Consider the following 11,727-nt stretch of genomic DNA (forward strand, 5'->3'; position numbering starts at 1 on the left):
GTCAATGTAAGGATATTATTATTATATTATTATTATTATGTTGTGGTGCTCGTGGGTTCTATTACATCTATCAGTGGAGAGTTTCAGATCAGGATTAGCATTTAGGAACAAGGTTTTGTACATGTAAATAGCATAAGAGAATGTGTAGAGTGAGTGTATATTTAGCATGTTCAGAGATTTAAACAGAGAGGCGTTGTGTTGTTTGAAGACAGTTTTATTGTTCTGATAGCAGATTTTTATTGGGTGGTGATGAGCATCAGGTAATTTGCAGTGGATGAATGAACCCCATGCACAGATAGCATATGTTCACATACCAACCCTAATTTTCAAAGAAACCTCTAGATTTTTAGCTCCAGCCATTTCATTGCTCTACAACAAATCATTTGAACTCCAAACCTTTCCTGATATTCTAAGGGGAAAAAAGCAAGAGTAACCTTAGTCCATTAACCACTGCACTGCGCAAAGCGCCTTTAGGCGCTCAGAGAGTTGTGCTTTTTGTTTTTTAATTTGACTATATTTTAATGTTTTTTAATGTTTTCATTACCATTTGTGTTTTGAAATGGAAATAGTTGACTTTGCAAACATTTTGACATTAAATTTACCTGAGCATTTGTAAAAATAACAAAAATATGTCCTTGACAATTGCACCAAGACGTTTTTACCGAAAATAGGTGAGCAGTGCAAGGGTTAAAGTGTCTATCTCACTGAAGTCAACAATTATAGACCCATATCAACTCTGCAGATTTTGTCTAAAATATTTTAAAGAGTTAATCTACAAGCAGCCTTAATCCTATTTAGCAAAATAAAATTTACTTAGTTCTTGCCATAATGGTTTGAGGCCCAAAAAAGGACCAATCATGCACCAATTAGTATGATTAACATTATATATGCAGCTCTTGGAAGAAATGAGTACCCTTGTTCATTTATTTGTTGACCTACATTAAGACTTTTTTACACTGTTAACACATTAACTTTCTTAAATTACAGCATTACGGAGTAGGAGGTTAATCCCTCCAATACCTAGAGTCTTATCTTAGTGACAGGCTCCAGTATGTCTCTGTGAATGATTCCAATTCACCCACTCTACCTATTAACATTGGTGTTACACTGGGCAGTATTCTTCACCCTCTCGTCTTTCTCATCTTCCCCTCCCTTTCCAGCCCGTTGCCATCATGAGGGGGCTTGGTTGGCGGATGGTAGAGTGTGATGCTCCATGGGACAGTGTCCTCTGTCCTTTTGAAGCCTAATGCTCTTGCTGCCATCTTCGGTAATTGTGCTGAATACTTTTTCCTATTAAGTTTAATTTTTCCTTCCCAATTCTCCTGTTTAATTGTTATTTCCCTGTGACGTTTTGCAATTCTTGATTATTCTCTCAAATGTTTTCTTCTGTTTAGACACCGCGGGTTTTTCGGGAGGCACACCCTCTCACCCGTAAAACTGTGGTACTCGGCAATGTCGAGCAAGAGGGCATCTTTATTGTCAATCTTTTCCATCATTGCCGAGCCCAATTATATCGTGCTGAGCTTCCATTATATCTTGACGGACTGATGATTCCTATGATTGCGATTGTAGGGTGTATATCTACAGTGCACCCCTGGGGGTGGCCTTTGTCTTGTTGGGTGTCCTATCCTCTAATTAATAATAATAATAATAATAATAATTTTTATATAGGCAAAGGTACATACATAGAGATTTTACAAAGTTTGTTGGCTTTATAGATAAGAGCTAGTACATACAATGCCTAAAGCCACTATTACGCAAAGCGTTTCGGGCAGGAAAAAACACTACTGACTAAAGCTTAAAACTAATGGGTAAAAAGAAAAAAATGCGTTGAGTACAAATAAAAATAGAGGTAAAAGAGGGGGAACATTGTTGAAAAAACAGCACAAATACAATTACAAATTATTACAGAAAATTACATTAAAACAGCGTTGATTTGAAAAACAAAAAAAAAAAAAAAAAAACATACATGGGTTGACAATAGAGAGGTAAGGTAGGTTACAGGGAATTTATTAGGTATAGCTTCGTTTTTAACTTAAACTGGTTGAGAGAGGTACTGTCTTTAACATGGTTGGGAAGGTCATTCCACATTCTGGGCCCCTTGATTTGTAGAGCATTTCTGGTTTGATTAAGTCATACTCTACGAATATTAAAACTGTATTTATTTCTGGTGTGGTGCTCATGGGTTCTGTTACAACCTTCTATGAAGCTTTTGAGATCAGGATTGGCATTACAATTTAGCGTTTTGTATATGTATAGTACACATGAGAGAATGTGCAGTGACTTAATGTCTAACATATTCAGGGATTTGAATAGGGGTACCGAGTGATGTCTGGGGCCAGAATTGGATATTGTCCTAATAGCAGCTTTGTGTTGAGTAATTAGAGGACGTAAGTGATTTTGGGTAGTAGAGCCCCAAGCACAAATACCATAGTTGAGATATGGATAGATAAGGGAGTAATAGAGAGTCAGGGCGTGGTACATAATATCTGATCTTCGAAAGAATGCCCACAGTTTTTGAAACTTTTTTTGATATGTTTAGAATGTGTCCCTGGAAATTCAGCTTGTGGTCAATGAGAATGCCAAGGAATTTGCCATCTAATTTGTTACAAATTTGGGTATTGTTTATTTTGAGATTTATTTGATTAGAGGATTTATTGCCAAACAGAATATAGAAAGTTTTGTCAATGTTAAGGGTGAGTTTGTTGGCAGTTAGCCACAGATGGACTTTATTTAGCTCAGTATTTACTGTGGCATTTAGAGCAAGGGGATCAGGACTGGAGTAAATGAAGGTTGTGTCGTCAGCAAATAGGATTGGTTTGAGGTGTTTTGAGGCATTTGGAAGGTCATTAATGTAGATGAGAAAGAGGAGAGGGCCAAGTATGCTGCCCAGGGGAACACCAATGTTGATGGGTAGGGTGGGAGAAATTGTATTATTCACAGAAACACATTGGAGCCTGTCAGTAAGGTAGGATTTGAGGTATTGTAGGGAGTGTCCTCTGACACCATAATGATGTAATTTAAGAAGAAGGTTTTGGTGGTTGACAGTATCGAAAGCTTTACGCAGGTCCACAAATAACCCAACAGGGAACTCATTTTTATCAAGAGCTGTATGAATCGAGTTAAGCATACTAATAAGTGCATCGTTAGTGCTTTTTTTGGGCCTGAAGCCATATTGGCAAGGGCTAAGTATATTGAGTTTGGCTAGATATGAGTAAAGCTGCTTATAGATTAGTTTTTCAAAATTTTTTGACAAGTTAGGCAGGATTGATATAGGTCTGTAGTTGTTAACATCTGTGAGATCACCACATTTGTGGACAGGCGTTACTCTCGCTTTTTTTAGAATATCTGGAAAGGTTTGGAGTTCAAGTGATTTGTTGAAGAGCAGAGCAATAGCAGGGGCTAAAGATCTGGAGGCTTTTTTGTTGATTAAAGTTGGTATCTCCTCAAGGGCACCAGACTTGGTTTTAAGGGAAAGGATTATCTCATTGACGTCAATGGAATTAATAGGCTTTAGGTACAGAGACTGGGGATAGTTCCCTGTAAGATAGTCCTTAATGTCAGTACTGGAAGATGGAATATCATTAGCAAGGGATGAACCAATGGAAGAGAAGAACCTATTGAACTCAATAGCAGAATCAGAGGCTGAAAGCTGACCATCGTTATTAGACAGGAGAGTCGGTTTGTTATTTAAAGACTTCTTTGATCCCAATATTTGTGAAATTGTTCTCCATGTTTGTTTAATGTTGCTCTTTATTTGGGTAAATTTATCTTCGTAGTATTTAGTTTTGGCTCGTCTAATTATCTTAGATAGCAATAATGAGTAATTCTTTGAGAATTCTTTGGAGACAATCCCTAACCTATACTTTTTCTCAAGGTCATGTTTTTTATTAATAGATTTAAGTATTCCCTTTGTAAGCCAGGGATTGTTAAGCCTTTTGGTTGTGACTTGTTTTGTAAGCATAGGACAGTGGGTATTATAAAGGCTAAGAGTTTTTTGAAGAAAAGATTGAACTGCTAGGTTGATGTCCTCTATGTTACCTAACTCGGACTCCCAGTTGACATTATCAGTAGCCGTTATAAAATTGTCTATAGCAGTTTCATTGTGTAGTCTAAAACGTATCTCTCTTGACTCAAGAGGTGGTTTGCTAATGTTAGTTAAGAGAAATGTGGGGTAATGGTCTGTAGTGCTATCGGTGATTATACCTGAAGTAAGCGGAGAGGTTATATTTGTCCAGATGTGATCTAGAGTCGTGGCAGTGCTATCAGTGATTCTAGTAGGTCTAGTGATTAAGGGTATGAGGAAGCAGGAATTCATACAGTTGAGGAAGCTAACAGCAGTAGGGTGTTCTGGCTCGCAGAGGTCAATATTAAAGTCCCCTGCGATAATTAGGTGGTTTTTGTTCAGTCTGTTATCAAGTATTAGATTTTTAAGGTTTGAGTTGAATTCGGACACATCCCCAGCAAACACAGAACGTTTGTGGACGTTTTTAAATGGTTCCACAAAGGTAATACTGTAACTTTTGACATAAATACGTATATCTGACATTCTTAAAACCAAAGGATATAACTAAAAACATATATTCTTATGACACAGTTTTTTAAGATTTATGTAAAAATTTAAAAATAATAGTAAATGCTATGGTATTATAATGTTTTCATGCTTTATATTTAAGAATAAATAATTTTCAGTCAACATTTAGTTTTTTTTGTTTACTTTCTGTAAAGCTATCCAATTTACGTTCTTATAACATAAATATAACATTTATATGACGTCAGTATAACGTTATTTACACGACATCATTACGTTATTATGATGTTATATTAACGTATAATTCCTGTGTGAAAACCAGAATATATATTGAACTTTATGTTTTAAACATTGTAAAGTTATCATAAAACTTGGATTAGACGGTAAGCATGCTTTACTTATGAAAATATACAAACAAATCAACAAAAACATTTTAACATAAAAAACATAAACATAACATAAATTAATTGCATGCATGGGAGTTAACTGGAACTCTGTAATATTGCATACATGAACCTTAAGGTACAAACCCAGTGTATTTACTCATACAGTTCTTTCCTAAATCTAAATTTTTCCAATTTTTACACTTTGTTTCGAGTTCTGTCTTGTGTTGCTACTTTTAATACCCCATTAATGTCCCCTTTGTTATGTCCATTCATCCCATTGTGCACCTCTACCATATATCACTCCTAATTCTTTGCTTTTCTAGAGAATGTAATATAAGCTTTGACAATCTTTCTTCATATGACAGGTTAACAGGTAGAACAAAGATTACCATTTATATATGGATAACCATTATAAGTCGGTTTGAATGAGTGAATTGCTGCTTGAAGATAGGTATATACACGTGTGGTACTATCAGATTGCATCGTGGTGAGCCTAAAACCCTTCAGATCCAAGCAAAGGGTAAAATGCCAGCAGATACAATTGCGAACACATTGATACCAAAATGAAAGACATATGACGAGAATTGAGGTAACCAAAGTGAAAAGTGTGTTCACATTACATTGCACTAGAGTGCTCCCAGGTTACTTTCTCTCACTTTCTCTGTTTTGTGTGGATGGTCCGCCGTGCTTTCATCACGTCAGCGGGTGGAGCACGCTGCTGTTTTTGACATTTCATGCATAAATTCCGGTTGGAAATTCTATTGCGAACACATTGATACCAAAATGAAAGACCTAGGATGACAATTGAGGTGACCAGAATGAAAAGAGTGTATACATTTTATCGCTCTTGTGCGCTCCCTGGTAACACGCTCTCGCTTTCTCTGTTTGTTGCGGATGGTAAGCCGGGCTTTTGGAGTTTATATGCCTTTAGTCCTGTAGAGAATTCTATTGCGAACACATTGATGCTAAATTGAAAAACCTAGGATGAGAATTGAGGTAACAAAGTTGAAAAGGGTATACACTTTTCAGTATTATCACGCTCAGCTTTCTTTTTCTGGTACCCTTGGCCTACATTCATCTTGTCGGCGGGTGGAGCGCGCTGCTGTCTTTGACATTATATGCACATAGTTCTGTTGGGAATTCTATTGCGAACGCATTGATACCAAAATGAAAGACATAGGACGAGAATTAAGGTGACAAAGTTGAAAAGAGTATACACTTTTCAGTATTTCCGCGCACTACCAGGGAATGTCCAAAAAAAAATGGAGAGAGTGGAGGGGTAACTTGCTCAAAACGCGAAATTGTTTGGGGAGATTAACTTTCGTTCAATACTATTATGCAAGAGGAGCGACACATCTATGGTTCATCCAATAAAATCAGCAGACTTCTAGATGTTACTACTGCTCGGCTTAGACTCGGTTACAAGTATTTCTGGGAATTCTCATTATCTGCCGATGTAGACCTGACCAAATGTTAACTGTCAACAAAATTATTCGCACACCCTCCGTCACTATGTGATAGTGAATTCAGAGACAATTTTATAACCAATGTACCAACGATGTGTCAATATTTCATTCAAAATTATCTGGTACCAGAAATTTTAGCCAAATATCCCCAGTTTGCTAACTGTAAGTAGTAACAAAGTGATTGTAACCTATCCACCGCTGCCCACTGGATGGGGGGCGGTGTGCAGGACAAACATATCAATTGTGACACTAGCTCTCCACATATGTCAGTTGCTTAATTTAGAAACTGTACTTGTGATCGATCTCGAACCCATTGTTGATGTGACGACTTATACTGAATTTTGTAACTAGCTCATCAAGATTGTAACTTGCTTAGCTAAATGAATTGTGGGGTTCAGTCCCTGAGCCCATTATGTGCCTCTGCAACCCTTTCCACTACCGCCCACAAGATGGGTATGGGATGCATAATAAATGAACTAAACTAACTTTAAGGCATCCTGAAAGAAAGCTTGGAGGGTTTGAAAAATTGCAGAACGAAGCCGTGAGGATAATCCTTGGGTGCCCTCGTACCACAAAGATACTTAATATGAGAAAGGAACTTAATATTCCGAGCGTTGTTTATCGTGTTACTGAAAATAACTGTCAAATTGGTATAAAAATGCTTAGGCTAGCTCATCCTAACCCTTGCACAGAAGCCCTCCAGAATTTCTTTATTGAATGTTGAAAACAACCCTCAAGTTGACTATTTCCGTAACAGCATGCACTCCTGTATGCTAATCCCCACAATCACCAAGCCCACCCGAGTCACTCAAACATCTGCCACTACCCTGGATCACCTTTGGACTAATATAACAGCTCCCCTTACATCTGGGGTAATTTATGACAGAACAACTGACCACTATCCTACTTTCCTCATAGCAAACATTGACACATCACCACCAGAAACCAAAAAACTTTCATTCAGGCTACATAGTGAATCAGCTTTAGGCAATCTCTCTAATGCACTTCACAATATTAACTGGGAATCTGAATTTAATAATTCACAGGATATAAACTCATCAACTAACCTCTTTCTCTACAAAACTCTAAGCCTCTACGTACAACACTCACTGTCCCCTCCTTACCAAACAAGTAACTGATAAAAGAAAAAATAACCCGTGGCTCACAAGTGGCATAATTAAATCAATCAACAAAAAACATGAATACGAAAAGAAATTTAGGAGTGGCCTAATTCCAATGGAAGTAGTTAAAAGGTACTCGTCAGTGCTTACCAGTATCATAAGAAAAGCAAAACTTTCATATTATGAGACTAGATTCAAAGAAGCAAAAGGCAACATGAAAAGCACATGGAATACCATCTCTAACATCCTGGGAACTAAACAACACTCCCACAACCAGATAACACTCTCTAAGGATGGCCTTACACTGTCATCTGACTTAGAAATGGCGAATGAATTTAATAGCTTCTTTTCATCGATTGGTGCTAACCTTGCAAGTAAAATCCCACAGACTCAGACACATATCAACACATATCTCTCAGGCAGCTATCCAAACTCTCTTCTCCTCTCACCAGTCAGCCCGTCAGATGTTGTGTCCATCATACATTCACTAAAAACCAAAGCTGGGAACATCAGTGAAATCCCATCCATTGTATACAAGAGCGCCTCCCATATGCCCTTGCACCACCTATAGCTCTGCTGTTCAACAAATCCCTTGAGTGTCATACATTCCCTGATATCCTTAAAAACGCAAGAGTAACGCCAGTTCATAAAGGAGCTAGTGGATTATGTTGCATCTCTGCTTGCCTTGATGACTGAAAGAAAGCTTAAAGGGCTTGAAAACTTGCAGAACGAAGCCTTGAAGATAATCCTTGGATGTCCCTAGTACCACAAAGATACTTAACATGAGGAAGGAACTTAATATTAACTTAATAATAGAATATGAGTGCATATTCTACTGCATTACTATTTGTAATGATCCTCATATTGTGCTTCAGTAATCCAATGTATAACCCTGAGATGTTTTCCTAATTGTACTTAGGATTCCTTGTTCATTATTGTGTATTGTTCTGATCTGCTTTTGTGTCAAATTCTTGCATCGTACCTGTAAACAATTTTTTGACAATTTTACTGTAATTATCCTACTTAAAATCATCTGTACTTGTAAAGTAAAGCTGTAATGTACCTGTTAAACACTTTTTATCAATTTTACATTTAATTATTTCTCTAAAACTCTGTTTAAGAATTTGCTCAAAGATTAGTTTAAGGACTTGCCCGAAACTCTATATATGCAAGCTAGTGGTTTTACAAGATTATAATTCTAACTTAAGCTCTATGTTGTGTCTTAACCCCCCAATGTACGTTCTTGTATATATATAAATAAATAAAATAAATAAATAACGAGGGATCGAGGCATTAATGCGCAGTACGTGCTTCCCTCATCTGTGACGTCACAGCGCCATCTGACGACAGCATAAACACAGGCGGCCATTTTATGTTCCACCAAGATTAAAAAAAAAAAAATAATTTTGCCCCGAGGGGCGAGTTTATTGGGCAGCGCCCAATGTGTTCGCAATAGAATGTTCTACAAGAACATGTATAAAATAAGTGACACAGAGATTATTGATGTGTGTATTTGTGTGGGTGATTATAAATATGCATGTGTATGTATATATGTATACGTATATATATATATATATATATATATGTACATGTATGTATGAGAGTGTGTACATGTATATATAACATTAATAATTTTGTAACTAGCGTCAAAAATTGTTATTTGCTTAGCTAAACAAACTAGAGAGTTCAGTTCCTGAACCCATTATGTGCCTCTGTAATCCTTTACACCACCGCCCACGGGATGGGTATGGGGTGCATAATAAAGAAAGATATTGAAATAATAAGGGTATGAAATGTATCAACATAAAACATTAATGTTAATGGCCATCAGGTAAAATCAGGTTATTATTTGTAAAGAATTTAAATGAGTTAAACTAAATACGAACTTAATATGTTTTGCTAACGCAAAAATATATTCCCGAGGTATTGTAATTGCAAATAAATATTTAATACAATTATTTGTATCATTTTTTTTATTTTAGATTTCCGTATTGCTTGATAATATATAATAGCGTTTAGATAATGCTAGCGCTGGACATTCTTTAGGCTCGTTGCATGTTGTGGTAGTCGCCGCCATTTTAAAACCGTGTCGAGAGGGACGGCTGCTGGCTTATCCACAAAATCCTGCTGCATCTTCAATAGTTAAGGTAACTGTTTTCTTTTATTTGCTCTTAGACATGTGTAGTATATATATAAGCTTGTGGTGGTAGGCTGGATGGTGTGTTGATGGCCCTGGAGGCGTGTTGATGGCCTGGAGGCGTGTTGATGGCCTGGAGGCGTGTTGATGGCCTGGAGGCGTGTTGATGGCCCTGGCTGGATGGTGTGTTGATGGTGGTGTTGTGTTGATGGCCCTGGAGGTGTGTTGATGGTGGTGTTGTGTTGATGGCCCTGGAGGTGTGTTGATGGTGGTGTTGTGTTGATGGCCCTGGAGGTGTGTTGATGGTGGTGTTGTGTTGATGGCCCTGGAGGTGTGTTGATGGTGGTGTTGTGTTGATGGCCCTGGAGGTGTGTTGATGGTGGTGTTGTGTTGATGGCCCTGGAGGTGTGTTGATGGTGGTGTTGTGTTGATGGCCCTGGAGGTGTGTTGATGGTGGTGTTGTGTTGATGGCCCTGGAGGTGTGTTGATGGTGGTGTTGTGTTGATGGCCCTGGAGGTGTGTTGATGGTGGTGTTGTGTTGATGGCCCTGGAGGTGTGTTGATGGTGGTGTTGTGTTGATGGCACTGGAGGTGTGTTGATGGTGGTGTTGTGTTGATGGCCCTGGAGGTGTGTTGATGGTGGTGTTGTGTTGATGGCCCTGGAGGTGTGTTGATGGTGGTGTTGTGTTGATGGCCCTGGAGGTGTGTTGATGGTGGTGTTGTGTTGATGGCCCTGGAGGTGTGTTGATGGTGGTGTTGTGTTGATGGCACTGGAGGTGTGTTGATGGTGGTGTTGTGTTGATGGCCCTGGAGGTGTGTTGATGGTGGTGTTGTGTTGATGGCCCTGGAGGTGTGTTGATGGTGGTGTTGTGTTGATGGCCCTGGAGGTGTGTTGATGGTGGTGTTGTGTTGATGGCCCTGGAGGCGTGTTGATGGCCCTGGAGGTGTGTTGGTGGCCCTAGCTGGAGGTGTGTTGATGGCCCTATATATTATATTAGGAATATCAGAGGTCCCAGGACAATTATTGTGCATGTGTAGTATGTATATTTATGTAGTATATTTGGCATATTTAATGGCATTTAGTTAAGGCCACTTAGTGGCATGTCTCTGCACCGTTTCCAGTTTGTTGATATGCTTTCTAAGATATGGGCACCATACAACTGCTGCATACTCCAACTTTGGTGTAACAAAAATTGTGAACAATTTCAAAATTTTCAAAATTTCAATTTCAAAATTTCAAAAAATGCATTTTTATATCATTAGTATTGAATAATAATAATGCAAATAATTGACTTATAAATGATGTACAATTAATTGGTAGGTGATATTATATTATTAATATTTTTTCATTCTTGCAAAGCCTTAACAAAGCCATTAACATGTTAATATAAACTTGATCACCTTCCACTTATTTTCTCATGTGCTACCTACATGTACAAAACCTTATTCCTAAATGCATATTTTGTTCTGAAGCTTGTCCTTTATATGTTGTGTATCACCATCTCTGGAGAGTTTTATCTGATTGATGTATAAATTACTTTTAATTTTACAGAATATTATTGTTATACTGAATTTATTATTATATAAATAACTTAATTTTACAGAATCATCTATCAACGCACATCCACAAGTTGAGGAGGAGGATGTGACCTTCCAGATTTCTCAAGTACTGAAACATAGACCAAACAGGCCTGGTGGATCTAGGTACAAGGTAAAATAATTTAAATTTTTTTTTTTTTTTTCCTAATTGTCCGATATATATATATATATATATATATATATATATATATATATATATATATATATATATATATATATATATATATATATATATGTCGTACCTAGTAGCCAGAACGCACTTCTCAGCCTACTATGCAAGGCCAAATTTGCCTAATAAGCCAAGTTTTCCTGAATTAATATATTTTCTATAATTTTTTTCTTATGAAATGATAAAGCTACCCATTTCATTATGTATGAGGTTAATGTTTTTTTATTGGAGTTAAAATTAACGTAGATATATGACCGAACCTAACCAACCCTACCTAACCTAACCTAACCTATCTTTATAGGTTAGGTTAGGTTAGGTA

General features: G+C 37.4%; 1 long non-coding RNA gene across 1 annotated transcript in view; it reads left to right on the top strand.

The window, feature by feature from the left end:
• Positions 1-9,576: 9,576 nt before the first annotated feature.
• Positions 9,577-11,727, top strand: part of LOC138371240 (uncharacterized) — a 5,494-nt gene continuing 3,343 nt past the window's right edge. Inside the window, exons 1-2 of the long non-coding RNA XR_011230357.1 lie at positions 9,577-9,651; positions 11,245-11,351. This is a non-coding gene — a long non-coding RNA (uncharacterized lncRNA). The remainder of the gene's footprint in view (positions 9,652-11,244; positions 11,352-11,727) is intronic.

This window comes from Procambarus clarkii, chromosome 35 (genome assembly GCF_040958095.1).
Source record: "Procambarus clarkii isolate CNS0578487 chromosome 35, FALCON_Pclarkii_2.0, whole genome shotgun sequence".
Classification (NCBI taxonomy): Eukaryota; Metazoa; Arthropoda; class Malacostraca; order Decapoda; family Cambaridae; genus Procambarus; species Procambarus clarkii.